Source organism: Pipra filicauda, unplaced genomic scaffold (genome assembly GCF_003945595.2).
Source record: "Pipra filicauda isolate LSUMZ 115617 unplaced genomic scaffold, ASM394559v2 scaffold327_size997775_pilon, whole genome shotgun sequence".
NCBI lineage: Eukaryota > Metazoa > Chordata > Aves > Passeriformes > Pipridae > Pipra > Pipra filicauda.
The window spans coordinates 346562-365624 of NW_024104451.1; the positions used below are offsets into that span (position 1 = coordinate 346562).

A 19063-nucleotide genomic window follows, 5' to 3' on the forward strand; every position below is an offset into this window, starting at 1 on the left:
CTCTTTGCACCTCATTACAGCTCTTCTGGGTGGCATCAGGCACCCTATGTCTCACCCTGGATCTCCAGTTCCCTGGCTGGAAAGGGGGCAAATGTTCCTTCCTTCCAGTCTCCCAGGGCTGCTGCAATGCTTCCCACTGTAATCCTCCTACCCCTACAAGGCAGCAGGTAGGATGTGTCCTAACTGTGACACGGGTCATTAATCTCTTTGAATAACTAAAAAAAGGCATTTTCTGCCCCTTTTATCCCTGTTTTTCCACCATGCGCATAACTATCTGCAGTATCCCAACTGTCTGAAGGCCAGCAGGTACTGATGGCATTTCGGGAATAGGTCCTTGGTAACCTTTGGGAAGCAGATGATGAAGGCAGTGGGAGGCCTGCTCATCCCCCAGGACTTCAGGGGTCCAGACATGCAGGGATAATAAGGGCTTGATCATCAGACCTGGTGACAGTCTCTGACAACATCTCAGTCCCAGGGACTTCTTTGAGCTTGGGAGTCTACTCAAACAGCCTGGAGGAAGATGGCAACAAGAGCTGGAAATGTTTTCTTTGGATGGAAACATTTGACTGAGCTCACCACCTTGTTCCCAGCACCCAAAACATGTGAAGGGTAGAAGGTGCCTAGGAGCTGGAGGCGAGGAGCTGTGCTCCCTCTCCTGCAGGGTGCCAATTTCAGCAGCTCTCCTGACCCCATAGGCACCCCCATTCCTCCCTCTGGGCCCAGTTTTGCTGGGGGGGGGGTGATGGAGCCGAGGAGCACACAGGGAGCGTCTCACTGATCCCAGCTGGCAGCCAGAGTCCGGAGCTGCACAAAGGGCCTTTTCATTCCCTGCATAAACAAGCGAGAGGCATGAAAGGTTGTTATCACAGAGCATCAGCACCAGCAGCAGCTCAGGCAGGGATTCCCAAAATAACCTCTTCCCAAAAGCGCAAAGATAGGCACACCCCTTTTTCCATGCTGCTAGGCTTTATGGAATAAAGGCTTTGGGTGCCCCCAGCACCTCTGCAGAGTCTGAGCTCTGGCTCACAGGCAGCTCTGGAGCCCTGTGCCGGGCAGGGCCTCCTGTCCCAGCACGCACGTGCACCTTCACCTGGCATTGATAGTGAGGAAGAACACAGCTCCACATCAGCTTTTGATGCATCCCCGTGTCTGTCAGTCTGATGAAGAATCCTTAGCAGTGATGGTTAATAACTGGAGATGGGCTTCTCTAACACCAAGATTGCAAGGGCTGATTAACAGTTTACTTTGGGCTTGAAAGGTGGTGATCCAAGGTGCTCTTCCTCAGAGGAGGTTTCCTTTCCATAGCTGCACCCAGAAGCCGAATCCTGAGCTGCACCCCTCTTATCTATCTCCTTCAAGGAAGAGCAGGTTTCCCTGTAGAAATACATTCCAGAGGTACTACTTGAGGATGTGCCGATCGTCTTTGCTTTCCATCCCATAAAGCCAAGCAAAGTCACTGCAGAGGAGAAAACTTGCTGGAATAAAAGAGCTTGGAAGCTGTCAAGGAGATAAAATCATAGAGTCCCAGAATGGTTTGGGTTGGAAAGCCCCCTACACCTTCCACTAGACTGGGTTGCTCCAAGCCTGGCCTTGGACTGTTCCAGGGATGGGGCAGCCACAACTTCTTTGGGCAACCTGTGGCAGGGCCTCGCCACCCTCACAGGGAAGCTCTCTCTCATTTTTATGAGCCTAAACCACTGGAAGGGGCTCTGAGGTCTCCCCACAGCCTTCTTGTCTCTAGGCTGAACACCTCCAGCATTCCCAGTCTGTCTCCAGGGCAGAGGGGCTCTAGCCCTTGGAGCATCTCCATGGGCTCCTCTGGACTCACTGCAACGGCTCCATGACATTCCTGCGCAAGGAGTCTTAGAGCTGAAGGCAGGACTGTGGGGGGGGGGTCTCACCTGAGTGGAACAGAGGGCCAAACTTCCCTCCCTCTCCCTGCTGCCTACTCCTCTTCTGATGCTGCCCAGGATGCAGTAGGCTTTCTGGACTGCCAAAAATCTGGCAAAAGCCTCGTGTCCAAACCTGTCTTAACACTGAACCATAAAACATCTGCCAGCCCTTGCAATTTATGCTGGGTTCTCATTCATTTGTGTTTTCTTATGCTGTTTAAAGTTGATTCTGCTGGACAATGGGAATCTGGTCAGGACATCCTCACTTGGGTTCCAAAAACCACCTGACTCCCAAGAGAAAGAAGGTTTTCCATGGAGCTTCCCAGGGCTTGCAGCTTCCTCCATTCACATTGCTGTTGCGTAAGGCTCAAAGGTCTCCCTTGTGCACCACTGGGCACCAAAGGTCCCCAGTGTCTGATGGACAGGCAGAGGGCCAGTTCCACCCAGCTGCATGACGGCTGCTTTTGGGGTTTAAAACAACTGTTTCTTCTGGAAATGTATTTGACATAGCTGAAAAAAAAAAAAACTGAACAAATGGCAGCTCCTTTAAATTTCTTTAAAATTTCAGTTAAGCTCTTGAAAACCTTTTAAAGTTTATACTTCTTCAGTGTTTTCTGAGGGGAAAAAACAATTCTTTCTGTCCCCTCCCCACCACTCCATCTACCACATGTGACTAGAGCAGGTATCTCCATTGCTCCCATGACAGCAGCAAGAATTTGACAGGGATGCGGGAAAAGTCATTTTTTGTTATTGAATAGCCAAGAGAGAGTCCAGCACAGCTGGGGTGACCAATAGCTCACAGGGGATTATTTTGCCACTGAAGCTCTTTCCCTCATCTCAGGGGACCGAGGGCTGTGCAGCCAGGTATGGGCATGGATTGCATTTTCCATGTCTTCATGACTGTTGGAGAGTTTCAGGCTTTTGCTTGGTGCTAACAGGAAGACAGTTCAAGCTGGGCTGTTTGCACCAGTGCAAGAAGAGAGTGAAGGATTCACTGAGGAAATTTGTTCTATGTGTTCTTCTTCCAGCTCCTTGGTTTCCCAAGGGGAATGTTCTCTGTGGTGGGCAGCAATACCAAGGATATCTGTGCTCAGAACCCTGCCAGTGTGGTCACCCACTGACTTATGTGATCTAAATTCACTTAAAGTGGAATTTAACATTTACATTTCCTAGATTTTCCTTTGGAGAATGACAGAACCTCCTGAGCAGCCATCACTATTTTCCCTTTGAAGGCCTGAAAGATGAACACAGACACTCACAGCAGCCTGCACACACCTACAGTTGTAATTGTTTTTTCAACAATACGGTGCAGCTTTTCTCCTATATAAGTTCCCTATAAATTCAGTGTAGCGTGATACACCAGTGATGTCCTGTGCAGCACATGATGTCCCTTGCAGCACAGTCACCTCGACAGCAGGTAAAGCACCTCTTCAGCATTGCCCCTTAAAGATCCACAGCAGTGAAGGGCCAGAGGGGAAAGCCATGCCTTCATGAGGGATCCCAGCAGACAGCTAAAATATCATTTATTTGTAAATGAATGCCCTCCCTCAAGTTGGCTCCCATGCAGTGGGGTGGGGTTTTTTCCAAGAGGTTCCTGCTATTTACCCAACTTTCCAGCTGGGCTTCTCCGCAGCACAAAGCGGCAGGACCTGCCTGAGTTTGTACAGTGAGTCAACAGCTCAGCAGGGGATTAGAGCCCACAATCCTGCTGGCATCGCTGCCTTGCCTCGAACCACTGGACCATGCAGCCTCATTTTGTTCCTGGTACTCTCCGCTGGTATGTGGTTTGTCAGGAAAAAAGCCTCAGTGTGGCTGATAAAGGAGGCACTTTCTAACGCAGTAAAACAAGGCCTGCCTCGTTCCAGTACTTCATCCCAGCTGTGGTGGTGAGGGGTCAGGCTCTCTGTGTGAGCGGGAATGGCAGGTTTCCCAAAGGCCGGTGGGGAGGAGGCTGAGGAGCAGCACCCAGAGGCAGCAGGCACAGAGCCCTGGCACCCACCGCTACCAGACAAGCAACTGCATACTGACACACTGTGACAAGCCACCCCAGGCCAACCTGGCTTGCAGAGAACAAGCAGAGGCAGCCAGGTTGGAGCTTTCCTGCTGGGAAGAGTCCCCTGGCCTCCTCTGTGCTGCTGGAGACCTGCTTTTCCTGGAGTCCCACACAATGCTGCAGCCTTCCAGCCTCAGAGGCCCAGGACAGTCACTGAGGGCAGATGTGCCACCAGGTAACAGAGCAAAGCCAAGCCTCGGCAGGGCAGTCCAGGGCATAATGTGCTGCTGGGAGCCCTGCATGGCGCACAAGTGCAGAGGGCACTGGGTACTGAGCTGGAACTTGCCACAGGCTCTGGGAATGAGGAAACCAGACTCATTCCTCCTGTTACATCCATGCAGAGTGGCCACTGCATCCCTGCTGTGCATTTGGCGCATCCCTGTGTACCCAGCGCATCCCTGCAGCCAGTACATCCCTGTTGTATGTCCAGTCCGTCCCTCACCCACTGCTTCCTTGCTGTGCATCCAGTGCATCTCTACTGCGCATTCAGTGCACTCTGCACCCCGCGCATCCACTCTGTGCAATAGTGCATCCCTGCATCCAGTGCATCTACGCTGTGCATCCAGTGTGCCCATGCACCCCGTGTATCCGTGCTGTGAGTGCGCTCGTGTCTGTCGCAGCAACAGCCCCCTGTTCCATCTGCATCTCCTGGGGGGCGCTGCTCGCCCTGACAACCCCAAAATGCACAAGTCCAGTGAGTCGATGTGAAGATCTCCAGGGCCTGGCTTATGGGTGTGCCCCCCAAACAGGCTGTGCACAGCAAGTGGGCTTCCCGGGATGCTCCGGGAAGGACCCTGGGAGCTGGAGAACTCGTCGCATGTCCTGCGCCCGGGGCCCGGGGGTGAGGGCGGGGGTGGCAGAAGGAGGCTCTGCAAGGATGGGGAGTCTGGGACGACACTCCAGGTGTCTCTGTGGGCCCCTATCCGTGGGCGGAGGATCACGCGAGACGTCCCTGGGAACTGCCTCGGTGGCCCCCAGTGCTTCGGGGGCGGACAGTGCCCGGCACATCCCCACACTTCCCGCAGCCCCCGCAGCTCCGCTGCGGCCCGAGGGCGGCTCCGGTGCGGCGGGGGCGGGGCGTTCCCGCCCCCTCCGCGGCGGCGCGTCCCGCCCCGCCCCGCGCTGCGCCGCTCCCGCCGCACGGCGGGCAGGAGCGGGCAGGGCGGGCAGGCAGCAGGCAGGGCGGGCAGGGCGGGCAGGGTTGCGGGCAGCGGCCGCTGTGGCGTGGGGCCTCGCCCGGTAGACGGCGGCGGAACGGAGCGGGCAGAGCAGAGGTGAGCCGGAGGAGTGCGGGGGGCGCGGGGGTGCGGGGCTGGGCAGCCCCAGGTGCGGTGCTGTGCCTGCGGGGGAGAGGCGGGCAGGTTGCGGGCAGGGCTGCAGCCCCACCGCCGGGAAAGCTGTTCCAAGCCGGGCCTCCCCTTCCCGGCACCGGCGCATTCCGCACCGTGTCCTGCCGGGATGCTCCCGCCGGGGCGCGGCTCCCAAGGGGGGTCCGATGGCATAGGGTGTGGGTAGGACCGCGCTTCCACCCGCCAAGGAGCAGAGCGGAGTGCGGGGAAGCAGCAGAGGCAGCCGGGTCCTTAGGGCAGGATGAGCCGGCCCCGGGGATCCGTAGCCCCGAGCTGCTGTAACACATTGAACTGCCGGCCTGCGATTTGAGGGAGATGATTTACATTAGAGGGAGAATTGGAGAGAGCCAGGAACAACTTGGAATGGGTCCTCGCATATTTCTGTGGTTATTTTTGGAGTACTGTCATATGGCAGGAGGTGGGCTCTAGAGGTATCCTTGAGCTCAGCATTTTCTCCATAGGCTGGTTACCCGGGAGATCGTACTAGAAGACCTGCGTGGCCCTTTCCCCATCAGTGGTTTCTGTATTTCCTATCTCGTTTTCTCTGGCTGTTTCTCGGGATATTGTTCCCCTCTAGTGTGCTCAGCCCTCAGCCTGTCACGGTGGGAACCCTCCTGTGGGCAAACAATGGTCAGGGTGTGCGTGGCTGGATAGTCACAATGTGCTGCAGGCGATAGCAAAGCTATATTTGATTCATCTGTGGATGGTGTGAGGTGACTCCTGATCAGCTGGTTCTCCATTGCTGTAGATGAGGTGTGGCTTCTCCAGCATCCTCAGAGAGATCAGCCCATGCATAAGCCTCTTCCCACACTTAGCTGGCACTTTCCCTCCAGCTTTCTCATGCTAGACTTGTCCAAGGGGATTTTTGCTTCCAAACCACTGGAGATATGGGAAGCACATTGTTACACGGTCTGCTCTTGAGGAGTCTCTGCATCCTTTTGTGTCCCACGGGAGGACTCTTGGTGTCAGGCGCCTTGGACCACGGCTGTGAAGGCTGGAGAGCTGCTCTGCTGGCCTTCAGCTGTATGTCCTTGTTGCCATCACATGAGTTTGGAACTGAGGGAAGGTCGGCTGGGTTTGGGCAATGGTCCTTGAAGAAGGGAATTGCTCTTTAATTCTGTTGGTTTAGAGTCTGGTTTGGTAGGCATGAAGCCTGTCTATGGGGGGCTCCCCAGGGTGCTCTCCATGAGGACCCGTCTCTGTTGTGTGCAGGGATGCAGGGCATGGTCTGGAAGCCGCGGCTTGGTCCTGGCTGTTGTAGCACATGTCCAGAGTGTTCCTCCCTACAAAGGGATAAAGCTCCATGTTTGGAGTCAAGGACCATGGTGTGGCCATCCCTTGATGTGGCGTGAGCCGCCTCCCTCCCACAGCCCTGCTGAGAGGAGACTATTCTCATCTCTTCTCCTCTTGGCCCCGGGGATGGGGCAATGTCAACTGCTTTGGCCAGGATTTCAGCTGGTGACACCGCCATAAAAGCAGCAGTTGCTGTTTCCAGGAGAGCCCTGGGCAGGGCTGTGGAACACAGAGCCTGTGTTTGTGCTGGGGTAAGCTGGCTTTGGCTGCAGGGGGTGGGTTCTTCTCTTGCTGCTTTGGTGTCTTGTTGATGCTGTGCCTAGAACTGTACAGGATTTTTTATTTTTATCAGTTTCTGAGAAATTAGCATTTTCCAAATCTCTTAGGTTTTGGTTTGGAGGAAGCATCTAGAAAGGGTTTTTGAAGTCCAGTGTTGTTTTTCTGGGCTTAAAGACATGAGTGGAGCAGAGAGCCCATGTTCCTGGCATTTGGAAGGGGAAGGTTTTGGTAAATCCCCTGTCCAGTGCAGACATGGAGCATGCTGGGCCCCCTTTCCTGGGCTGCTGCCGTGGTTGCCACCACCATAACAACCTTTCAGAGTAAGTGTCTTCTGGTGTGTGTTTTCTGTGTGGCCAAGAGGGGTGGCTGGGTCAGCTGAAGGAGTCACTGCAGTGTAGAATGGGGAAAATCGTAGAAGTCAATTTTCTTCCCCCAGGCAGTTATCTCCCTGATAAGCTCTGGGTGATGACCTTGGTCCTGGTGAGGAGCTGGATCTCTCATTGATTTACAGAATAATGTTTTGGGCTTTCTGCCGGCAGCACCAAGCCCTTGTCCCGTGAGTGACTCCAGCATCACTCCAGGCTGCCTGCCTTCCTCCTTGCTCCAGCACTGCTGAGGACTTCTGCTTTCCTAGAGGAGGCTTTCAGAGACAGACAGACCAGTCAGGTGCCTGACTAATTTTGTCCCTAAAAGGAGAAATCTTTCCCATAACTAATTAGGATTTCTAAATTAGGAAGCCACAGAGAATGACCTGTTCATTAAAGGGCAGGGAGTGAGCTTGGCTGGTCCCAGGCTTGCTCCGAGCTTCCTGCTCAGACTCGCAGACATCACTTGAGTGTCCTTTGCCTTAATTCTCTTTGGCCGTGGACTTGGGATATTTCCCTGCTGCCTTGGGCACAGTGCTATGGTGCCAGAGTGACAGCTGGGATGCCGATGGGGAAGCAAGTGTGTGCAAAGAAATGGGCTGAGTATTGGGCTTAAGCTTTGCACAGAGCAGCGTGGGAGGCTGTAAGGCCTGTGTATAGTAGACTTTCATGGGGTGCCTGCCACTTAGAGGTCTAAGTTGAGCCTGGAGCTCTGTTTTAAGCAGAGATGGCAAAGAAGAAACACAAAACAGCGGCAGTTCCTGAGTCCCTGGATTCTGGAAGCTCCTGTGCAGGGAGACCTGTGCAGCTACAAATACCTGACTCTCATACGGGCACCTAAAATGTGCTTGTGCTGAGGCTGTGACAGTGACGGCTGCATGGCTTATTGTTCTCATTACAGCAGTCGGTGGCTCTGAGTCAGCAGGTTTGGATTTGTCGGAGCTGGGGTGGTTGCACCGAGGAAGTCTGTGCGGGTCTGTGGTGCTTAGTGAAGGGTCTGACCCCGATTCTCTCCTTCTGTCAGGGGTCGTTGGCTTTGAGCCTGGACCCACAGTCACTGTTGGCTTATGCTGTCGCTTGAGCCTGGAAGGGGTTGTATGTGTGGAAGCTGGAGAAGAGTCTCCCTTGGGAACTCCTTCCCAGCCCCTGCCCTGTACTTCTTGAGTCTATAAAGTCTAGCATCACTGCTGCTGGTGAGGCACCATGCTGACCTGTCCAGTCCTTCATCATCACCTTGACTGAATTACAGGTGGTGGAAAGGATGGTGGAAAGAGACTGTCTGATGGAGGAGGCATGTTGCAGTATTTCCTTAAGCCTGAAGATCCATCCTTTCTCTCTTTCCAGCCCTTGGGTGGATGTTTGTGGGTTGTCCAGGACCTACGTGTGCCTTAAAGTGAAGAGTGGGAGATCTGAGCAACCATGTCCTTCACCATGGGAGCAGTGTCTGCTTTCTGCAGCATGTCTCCTGTCCGCACAGTGTGTCCCTGGTACAGAGCAGGGTGCTGGGCCCAGCCTCCATGGATGTCCCTTGTCTTGGATGACAGCTGCTTCCTCCGCCCTGCCTTGCTCCAAGGAGGTGAACTGTTTGGGGGTGCGTAGTGGCACGGAATCATGGGTTTGGGTTGGAAGGGACCTTAAAGCTCATCTCATTCCAATCCCACTGCCACGGGCAGGGACACCTTCCACTAGACCAGGTTGCTCCATGCCCCATCCAACCTGGCCTTGGACACTTCCAGGGATAGGGCAGCCACAGCTCCTCTGGGCAACCTGTGCCAGGATCTCCCCACCCTCACAGGGAAGAACTTCTCCCTAATATCTAATCCCAAGACAAGCTGTTGGGCTGAAGTTTTGTATGACTGGGACAGGAGTCAAAGTTCGCTTTCCTTGCACTTGGCAGGGAGCTGTGGGACTGTGTGGAAAGGGTCAGACATGTACTGGGAGAAGCAGACATGGGTGACTTGGTACAAATTCTCATGTCTGCTTGTCCCAATACACAGCTGAGGGGGCTCTGAATGCAGCTGACAGTACCCTGCCTGGTGTGCGCACGCCCATGAACATGCTCATGTAGACTCCTCAGGGGTGGGAGCAGCAGACAGAGCCTTAAAATCTGGATTATAATGCTCTGGAAGAGGATTTTCTTTTCATCTTCTGCTGATGGTCTGGGTTTTGTCCTCTGTAGGGCAATCCTGGCTCCCCAAGGGGCTTAGCAGTGTCCCAGGCGGGGTCTGCCCTGTGTGGGAGCTGCAGTGTCTGGGGGCAGCTGGCTCTGGGTGCGCAGCATCCCGGGTCCAGCAGGATCACAGTGCCAAGAGGAGACTGGGCTGATTCTTTTGTGCTCAAAACATGAGATAAATGAGGCTGAAGCTGCAGATCTGCAGCTGCCAGCAGGTCAGCAGTTTTGCTTGGGCACTTGGCCTCTTTGTAGTGATGAAATGAGGTAGCAGGTTGGTCCATCCCCTGTTCAGAGACCAGCCCTCTGCCCACCAGCTGTAACTGGACCCTGTGGCCATCTCAGTACACTGAGATATGTCCCTGATGCCTCCTCAGTCTCAACGCTCCTTTGCAAGGTGCTGGCGATGGGGTGGAAACCAGGAGCAGGTGCTGTGCTAGTGTAAAGCTCATCCTGCGTCTGAGATGATGCTGAATGAGGATTCACAGCCAGGCCCTGCTGCCAGGTTCCTCCCACCGACTCCTTCCTCCCTCTGCTCCTACTAACCCACTGCCAGGGCCCCTCGCTGCCTGGCAGCAACAGAGATGTCTGCTGGTATCCTTCCCTGAGCATCAGATGGAGAGGAAAACACAGGGTGGAGTCAGCTCTCGCACAAAGGAAATGTTGAGGTATCATTTCTGCCTTCGATGCATTTTTTAGGTGGCTGGGGAGAGATTAAACAGGATCTTAACACGTTCGCAGCCCCCTTCCCACCTCGTTTTCCTGTGAATCTGTTGCTGTCGTGGTATCTTTCAGATGATATTTTTAGCTTTGCCTTTTCCTTTTTCTGCCTCCTCTCCTCGTATCAGGCTTTTGCAGGGAAACACGTTTCTATGGGAGAGCAGAATGAGCCATTTCATGAGACATTTTGTTATGGGCAGAAGGGCCGGGAAATCTGATTGTGTGTTTGAAATGACACATTCCCCTTTGTAATCAGCTAATCGGACTTGTCAGGGCGAGTGCCAGCAGCGAAGGCCAGGCCGGAGGCGGCTGCAGGGTGGGAGGGGGATGGACCAGCCTTTCGCATCCTCCTCAGGCCCATCCACAGGGGACCATCACCCAGGTGGCCACATGTGAAGGACACCTGCAGGTTTTTCCCCTTAATGATCCTATGGGAAGCACTACTCTATGCATAAGAGAAGCAACTGGATTTTCTAATTAGGTGTGCTATGGATCTGGCAGTGTTTGTGCCGGCAGAAGCCTTGCAGAGCACAGGGTGGTGTAGTACCTGATAGAACTTTGGGGATCTGCTTTAATGGTGCTGACAGGGGCGTAGCAAAGGTCTCAGGGTGGGAGAGGGGTGGTCGTACAGCTGGGTCTGCTGCTCGCTGACCGTTTTTGACAAGGTGCCGTTTTTGACAAGGATGCAAACCTAAAGTTGATGGTGAACTTTGGTGGGGGAAAATTCCAGCCTGAATCCTCAGCAGTGTTTCCCTTTAGGAGATTTACTGCAAGTCCTGATAGATGAAGGTCCTGTGGAGTGAACTGGCCAGAACAAGAGAAACCTCCTGTGAGGACTGATCTGGCTCTGGGTATGTGCATCCGTATGTGGGGCAGGGGCTGTTACCTCTGCCAAATCACTGGAACTGTTCTTCAGGGAACCAAAGAATGTTTTCCAGTGCTATGGTATGGTAGCATGGCATCTCTGGAAGTGTCCAGGGCCAGGTTGAACTGGGCTTTGAGCAACCCGGTCTAGTGGAAGGTGTCTAGTGGAAGGCTGTGGAACAAGATGAACTTTAAGGTCCCTTTCAACTCACGCCATCCTATGATTCTATATGATGATTATAAATCCCTGTTGGTCACCTTGGTCTCATGTGTGACCTATCTGTAAGAAATGCAGGTGACTTCAGGTGACTGTGGGAAGTACCACAGGATGCAGAGAAGATGCAACTGCCCATGCTGTGTTTTGGGAGCATTATCTGCCCCCTCAGTATTGCTGTAAGAGCTTTGGAGCTCAATCTCACCCTGGTGCGCTGCTGCTGGCTGTGGGTGTGGGCAGGGCAGCCTGGAAGCCCATGGTGGTGTGGTCTATGGGCCTCTCCTGCTGGGCGCTGGCTGGGCTGTTCCCTCTAGGCTCACTGAGCTGCTGTGATGCTGAGTGGGCAAAGCTGTGCGCAGCTGGACTGCTTCTCCATATGTGCTGCTGCACTCCCTGCTCCGGGTGTGCTCCTGCTCTGGTGCTCGTGTGAAGGGGACAGTGCGAATCCATGCTTGACCCATCAGCATGTTTGCAACATGCTGGCCCAGATTTGAGTGAGCTGGGCCAGTGCAGGGCTCCCTCCTAAGCCCAGCCAGCAGCTGAGCTGGCCCATGGTGCCAGCTGGGCTCTGCCCTAGGCACAGACTGGAGCCTTCATCTGTCTGCTGCCGTGTCCCAGCGCCTATTCCCCAGCCAGCACTCACACTGACCCATCAGGACCAGGCTGGATGATTGTGATGATGATGTTGTGACAATGTAGGTCACTGTGGGATGTTTTCGAGCCTGGGGCAGTGTCTGTGGCTGCGATGGTGTACTCACTGGCCTGGTGCTGGCAAAGCTGCGTGGCAGGAGGTCAGGATACAATCCAGCATGGATTTTCTCTTGCAGGAGTGTGATGGGGAGCTACTGTTTGCAGGCAGAAGTGAGCAGGGTTGGGGAAGGTCTTGCTCCCACTGCCTGTATTCTCAGAACACTTCATTAATGATACTAATTGATGTCTATAGCTTGGAGCCTGCCATAATAGTCAGTCCCAGTGAATGCTGCTCACTCAGGGAAGCCACAGTCAGTGGCTGATGGAGAACACAAGGGCTTTGTGTGACAGCATCAACACAGGCAGGTTGGGGAGTGTCGAGTGCGACTGCCCTGCCTTTGGTGGCTGCATCCTCCATCCTCCCTTGCAGGAGGAACAGGGTGCAGGCTTGGGAGCCCCACGTGTCATACCTCTTCTTCTGGGTCTGTGGAAAGGTGGCTGCTTTTGTACCTGGCTGTGAACCTGCCTGCCCATCTCTGCTTGGCTTCTGTTGACTCGCCCTTGAGCTGGGATAGGAGACAGCTGAGCTTACAAACCTGAGAGCAACACAGAGTACCCACAGAAATTGCTGGGCTTGACAGAGAAGGAGCAGGGCCACAGAGGCCAAAGGAGGGAGAGAGCTCCGCAGATCCTTGTGTGTCTGGCCAGAGCCCACAGGGGAGCTGCCCAGCTGTGGGTCAGTTGCTGATGTTGCCATGCTGTGTGAGGACTTGGTCCACATGGAAAGTGGAGCAGCTTTTGTGCCTCTTTGGGAAAGCTGCTGTGGGTCAGTGTCAGGGCAGGCTGTTGGCCACACACAGCTGTTGTTTGCTTGTGGAGAGTGAAAGGATTTTTCTGAAGCCATGGGAGAGGTGGGAGCTTTGCATAGGTGTGTCATCCTGCCTGCTTTGCTTCTGCACTGGTGGGAGGCTGGGCCTTGCCTGTCCAAGTATGTTTGAAAATTAAACCTTGGAAAAGTGGGAGGTATCCCTGCTGTGCTGTGAGACCGTGCTTCCTCTTCCATGTCACTGTAGTGCCTGCTGGGCAGATTCTTCTCTCCTGTTAGATGCAGTTGTCATATAAAAAGTGGCCCTGAAAATGCTGTTGCAGGATGGGGGCTGTTCCTGTTCAAACTGCTCATTTTCCTCCTGGTGTGCCAGACCCGCCAGTGACTCCATGGATGAGGGATTGGGACTGCCTTGTGTAGGTCCCGCATCACTGACCTGCATCATTGCCTGCAGCCAAAGCCCTGCTGACCAGATGTTACCCTTGGTGTCACTGTGGAGGCCATGCCACGAGCCGGAGGGATGGATGACAATGGGGTGGTACAGATGGCCTGAAAGGAGAACACTTGGGTCACACCCAGGGGATCAGTGTCACTTCTTGGAGGTGTGTTGGCTCTGCAGCACTGCTGTAGTAAATATTTGCTTTTATCCTGGAATGAACAGAGCTGGCCTTCACATCAGGCTCTTGGAGAGCAAAATGACATCTGACACGATCTTGAGCTTCCATTCTCCAGCAAGGAGATCTGTATGGAATTTAAACACAGTGCTCGAGCTAGGCAGGCACCCTCTTGTGACAGCTGTAGCTGTCCTTCTGAGAACTTGCTATCATCTTCTTTTTAACCAAATCTGATTTCTTCTTTGCAGGTTCTGAATTGTGCCTGAACCGAGCACTGAGAGCAGCCCCCGGAAGCAGCGTGAGTTTATCCTGAAAGCTTTTGTTCTCCTTTCCAGATCCCAGATGAGGCTGAGTGGGTTTTGCAGTGTAGAACGGGCTGCTCAGCATGGAGGCTTGTCTGCCAGGAACCCCCAGCAGGACTGGAAATCTAGCCTGCTCCCACCAAAGCACCACACTGCTGGGCTTGGGCTTCTGGCTTTGTGTTGGGATTGTTTCCTGGTTTAGTTGGAACTTGGGCCCCTTTGCTAACAGAAAGGCTCCTATGGGCTGCCCAACTCCTTGTCTGCTGACGGAGCGGCTTTGGGATATTACTTGTGGTGTTGAGTTTCCATGCTCTAGCTTTCCATGCCATCTTTTGTATGGAGGATCTGAGGAAGGCGGTGTGTTTAAAAACTAGCTGTGGTGTTTTGCTGGCTCAGGTCTTTGGGCTCATGAGGCTGGGCACAGCTGGCGTGACTTGCCTCTGGCACTGCTGGGCAGCTGGGAGCAAAGTACAGGAGAGGTCTGAGCTGCAGGATTAAATAGCTGTGATGCCTGAAAGAGTTAAGGGCTTGTGGTCCAGGCTTTCTCAGAGGCCCCACGGTTCTTCTGGCTGGAAGGGCTGCTCTACTCCAGGGCCCCACTGCACAGCACGGTGACATCCATGTGAAACCAGATGTGAGGAGCTGCTTCTGTGCATCCTGCAGCCAGTGTGGGGCTAGTGATGGTTGGGAGGACAAGGTCTGGCTTTTGCTTTTGCTGTCTGACCTGTGAGGTGAGCCTGGGCAGAGCTATACTCCAGTATGATGCTTGCCCAGGACTGAGATGGGAGCACGGTTTCATCATCTAAAAATGGGGAATGAGGAACTCCATAGCTGCACCCTGCTGTCCTGGCTCTTTCCCAGGCAACAGGGCCATGTGGCAGTGGAACCCTGCTGCCCGTGGGTTTGGCTCCTGCCCACATGAGGCAGTGGGTGCAAGTTCTTCCCCCAGAGGGTGGTCAAGCACTGGAACGGGTTCCACAGGGCAGTGGTCATGTCATGGCCCCAAGCCTGACAGAGTGTAAGGAGCATTTGGGCAACGCTTTCAGGCACATGGTGGGATTGTTGGGGTTGTCCCTGTGCAGGGCCAGGAGCTGGACTCGGTGATCCTTTTGGGTCCCTTCCCACTCAGGAGATTCTGTGACTCTGTGGGCACAGATGCAGATAGGGGATCCATGTCCCTGCTGAGGGCTGTGATAGGCTGCTGTGATGGGCTCCTCAGGGCTAGACATGTCTCTGACTCTGAACAGGGCAGGTCCTCATGTTTTATGAGCAGTTTCTCACCATCTGGTGTCTCACCAGCTCTCCTCCTCCAGGCATTTTGTGCATCCAGTGAGATGCCAACTCCACCCGTACCCTGGAGTGCATGTCTGTGGGGAGAGTAAGGAGAGTGACTGGGTTTCCTCTCCTGTCTCTGTATGCTGAGGAGTTTGGGTGCTGGATGACCAGTTTTGGAATTGGTTGAGGCAGAGGTGCAGGCCCAACTTCAGTGGTGGATTACATGTGCTCCTGCATTGCTGTGTGCCTCAGTTTCCCTGCAGGATGGGGTCAGGGTGCTGCGGGCTCCATGCTGGGGCTCAGCACGAGGAACACTGCATGGGAGGCTGGGCACCAGCCACCGCTGACGTGGCAGTGTTCGGCTCCTGGGTGATGCCCTGCAGGAAGCTCTGCCCTTACATGGGGATGCAAGTCCCCGTTGCAGTTCCCCACACTGGGGTGGCATGAGGAGCAGGAGGACATGTGCCACCTCTGCAGTGAGCCCTTGCTTTTGCTGTTGGCCTTGGTGCCCCAGGTGTAGCTGGGGGCAGCGGCCTAGGTCTGTGTCTTTGGTTTCATGATTTCCCCTTTCATCTTGTGAGCTGGTGCTGGGGACTTGGGGCAGCTGTAGCACAGCAGAGCTACTCTGTGTCTGTGCATTCCAGGCAGGCTCACCCAGCCTGTGCCAGTCACCTGCAGGTCCCAGCTCCCTAGCAAGTCTTGGCAAGCAGATCCTTCCCAGCACACCCCAGGCCAGCTGCTGCTGTGTGCCGAGGGAGGTGTCCCCCTGCTTCGTGAAAGATTGGTGACACTTTGGTCACGGCACAGTGATTGTGCTGGCAATGAGCTTCTCCTTTTTCTGTATTCCTTCAGCTCCATCACAGCTGATGCTGTATCCTACTTCCTGGATGTCTGGAAGGGCTTGCTGCTGGGATCGGGTAGGCAGCAGTGAAGGGAAAGGGGTGGTTCCTTGGGAGCTTGCTCAAAAGAGGTGGTCATCCCTCATTTGGACTGATGGTTGTTGTAGGTCTCTTCCAATGAAACTACTCTGTCCTCCTCAAAACTGGTGACAAGGTGTGATCATTACCCTGGGGAACATGGCTCTTCATACTTTGGACCCAAACAGGTCCCTCCTGGGACTGCAGAGCAGAAGAAGATAACTGTGGGAAGAGCCCTTGGCCCTTTGGAAGGAAAGAGATGATGGGAGAAGGCCAAGCCTGTGCCTGAGCTGGGCTTTCTTTGGGGGCTCCCCTTCATCCAGGTGCTCTTCACCTCCTTCATCCAGGTGCTCTTCACCTCCTCAAGCTCCTCTCCTCTTCCAACACTGCTTCCCAGGGTGTTCTTGCACAGAGAGCAGCTGATCTCTCCTGGCTGCCACATCCCAGCACAGGGTGGCTGAACCCCTGGTCTCTGCCTTGCTCTGAGGGCAGTGGCTGCTGAGGCAGCAGAGGACCTGCAATAGGATGGGAGCAGCTCACTACTGTCACCAGTGGAGGAAGAGCATTCCCTGGTGGTGGGTGGTCCGTGTGGTCTGCCACACCCCTGCCTGCTCGTGTATCTGAGGTGCCCTGCTGATGCCCCGTGGTGGTCAGCAGGAGCTGTGTTCACAAAGCCTTTGGTTCAGTCTCCCTCCTCTGCTGCACCAGAACATTCCGGGGCTCTGCTCCAGTGCTGTCCCTGTGTGAGGGTTGGAGTAGGAGGGGAGGGATGTTCTGCACTGCTGGTGGTGGTCCCAGGGTCTCCCTGGAGAACCTGGTCTCTACCTGGGCTGACTGCTCCACTTGGCTATGGCACCTCTTGGACAGCCCCTTCCCCATCCCAAAAAGCACAGGAGGCCAGCAGGGCAGGGCCAACTCTTGGGCACAACTACCCTGTCCCCAGGCAGAGCTCCTAGCACCGTCAAGATGTGTCACTGAGGTGGCTTAGCCCCAAAGCTCTGTTTATGGGCGGTTTCTAATGGCTGCAAAGTGCAGGTGGGCACAGAGCAACTGCTGGGGTACCTCCCCAGCACCTTGGGCAAGATTAGATTTTTATTAAAAAAATTGGCCCAGGGCACTGCACAGATCACCTTAGGCCTGAAAAACACTGTCAGTCTGTTTTATGGAGTAGTTGAGAAGATGAAGCTGTTCTGTGCTCCATGCCCCCCGCCCCCACAGAGCGGTGGGACCCCAGCAGGGGGTGGGAGCTGGCAGTGCTGCTTACAAGGTATTGGGGCAGTGCCCTGCCTGTCCCCCACCCTGCCTTGGGGCTGCTGGTGCACTTTCCTCTTGATTTGGGGCCCATCCTGGCTGCAAGACATGCCTTGGTCAATGAGCCTTGCTCTGTGCCATCCCAGCTGCTTTGGCTGGGGCTGAGCAAACAGATTTGTGATATGTGGCAGTGTGTGCCCTGAAGGCTGGTGGGAGCTCCCTCAAACTTGGGAAAGGCTGGCTGCTGGACAAACACCCTGCTTGCCTTGGCTGATCCTTTTAACCTCTTCTGCATCACACCACTTAGGAGCTGAGCTTCCCCCGTGCTGTGTCATGGTGGGGTGAGCTGGGGCGCCCACCCATCTCTGACACCTCTGCCCAGCTGTTGGAGGCTCCTCTTTCCAGAGCCGTGCTGGGATCTTGCCCCACCTTTGACACACAGGGCTATCTGCTTGGGCAACAGGAGATGGGGCTTTCCAGGGAAGATGCAGCTTTGTTGTTCTGATGACCACAAGCTCCCCCAAGTCCTCAGCAAGTCTCAGAGTGACGGAGACCTCTGTTCCCATGTCAGGTAACACCCCTCTCCCACCAGTGCTTTTGGCCAAGAGTATGAAGGGCTGGGATGGGCTCCTTCCTTGCTAGACTGGTGATTCCACTGGGGCTGGATGGAAAGGAAGAGCTGTCTGTTCTTAGATCCCTGTGGAGGAACTTGCCACCTGGGACTGGTGTTTCAACAGCTTTTTTGGCACAGCAGGACCCAAAGGATTTGAAGCTGTAGGCAGCATCTGAGCAGACATGGTGTGGGCTGGGGACCTGCATGACTTGCTCCCAAGGGTAATGCACAGGCTGGGCCATGTTCAGGAGAGCACCTGGCCCTGCTGCAGGTATGCTCTGGGCCACCATCTTCCAACAGCCGGGTACTGGTGGTGGCACCTCTCTGGGCTTCTTCCAGCCAATTTTCTTGACACCCCTTGCTGCTCTCTTCTTTATTCTGTGACAAATTTTCCTATCTTGGCTTTCCTCTCTGTTGCTGAAGGGGTTGAACGGTGTTTGGGCCACTTCCCATCCTCAGCAGCCTGAAGAACAGGTGCCAAGCACTGCTTGGTAGGAGCCAAGCAGGTTCTGCTCCCCTCATTGCAGCTGAAGGGTGCAGGTCTTGGGTACCAGGGCTTACCTTCCTCTTGGTGCCTCCCTAGGGGATATTCAGTCTGGAGGGGTCAGGTGTTTGTCATGCCTCAGTGCACAGCATCTCAGGCTCCTGAAAGTGTCCTCAGCATGGCTGGTGCTTGCTCTACTCTGGCATTGCTCAGGGACCTCTGGGCTGGTTCTTCGTGGAGCCATATGCTGCCCTGAAATTCGAGTCTTGGCTTTTGTCCTTCCCCCTCTGTACAGCAGGCAGGATGCTTGGTGGGGTGATGGGGATGCTGGTGAGGCATTGGAGGGAGCTCTGTACTGCAGTGAGGAGTTTTGGGAGCCTCTGAGGCCACTGTACTTGCTGGATGGAGAGTGATGTTGGGTCTCACTGCCACTGGTGTCACCTGGAGATGCTTGTCCAGCTCCTGTGTGCATGTAGTTATTCAAGGTAGCTGGCACTGAGATAGTGTTGTCACTCCACATGTGGCTGCTCCACAGGTCCCACTTTCCTCCAGCCAAAAGGCTAGTGTTTCTCAGTACACCCAGTGGTGGTGGTGGTGGTAGGCAGGGTGAGCAGGAGCACTGCTACTTCCCAGGACTCTGGTGTGATGCTTCTTGTTCCTCACTGCAAGGTTGTGTTTAATGATGAATTTTGGATGGAAAATTTGGAATGGATGAATTTGGGAGGATGACGGAAGCAGAGGGCTGCCATAATCCTGCTACAGATTGAGCATGGCTTTTGTGCAGAAGCCTGCTCGGCTGCAAGTGAGAAGGCCAGTAGCCGGGTTGCCAGGGAGACAGAGACGTTGATGAGGCAGATGCTGCGGCCATTGCGGGCAGTTTGTGTCCCACCCT

The 19063-nt window shown here is 54.6% G+C and overlaps 1 protein-coding gene across 11 annotated transcripts in view; it reads left to right on the forward strand.

The window, feature by feature from the left end:
• Positions 1–5124: 5124 nt before the first annotated feature.
• Positions 5125–19063, forward strand: part of EPB41L1 (erythrocyte membrane protein band 4.1 like 1) — a 67271-nt gene continuing 53332 nt past the window's right edge. For all 11 annotated transcript variants that reach the window (XM_027740395.2, XM_039383840.1, XM_039383843.1 and 8 more), the window contains exons 1-2: positions 5125–5219; positions 13578–13627. The gene's annotated coding sequence lies outside the window, so the exon portion shown is untranslated. The remainder of the gene's footprint in view (positions 5220–13577; positions 13628–19063) is intronic.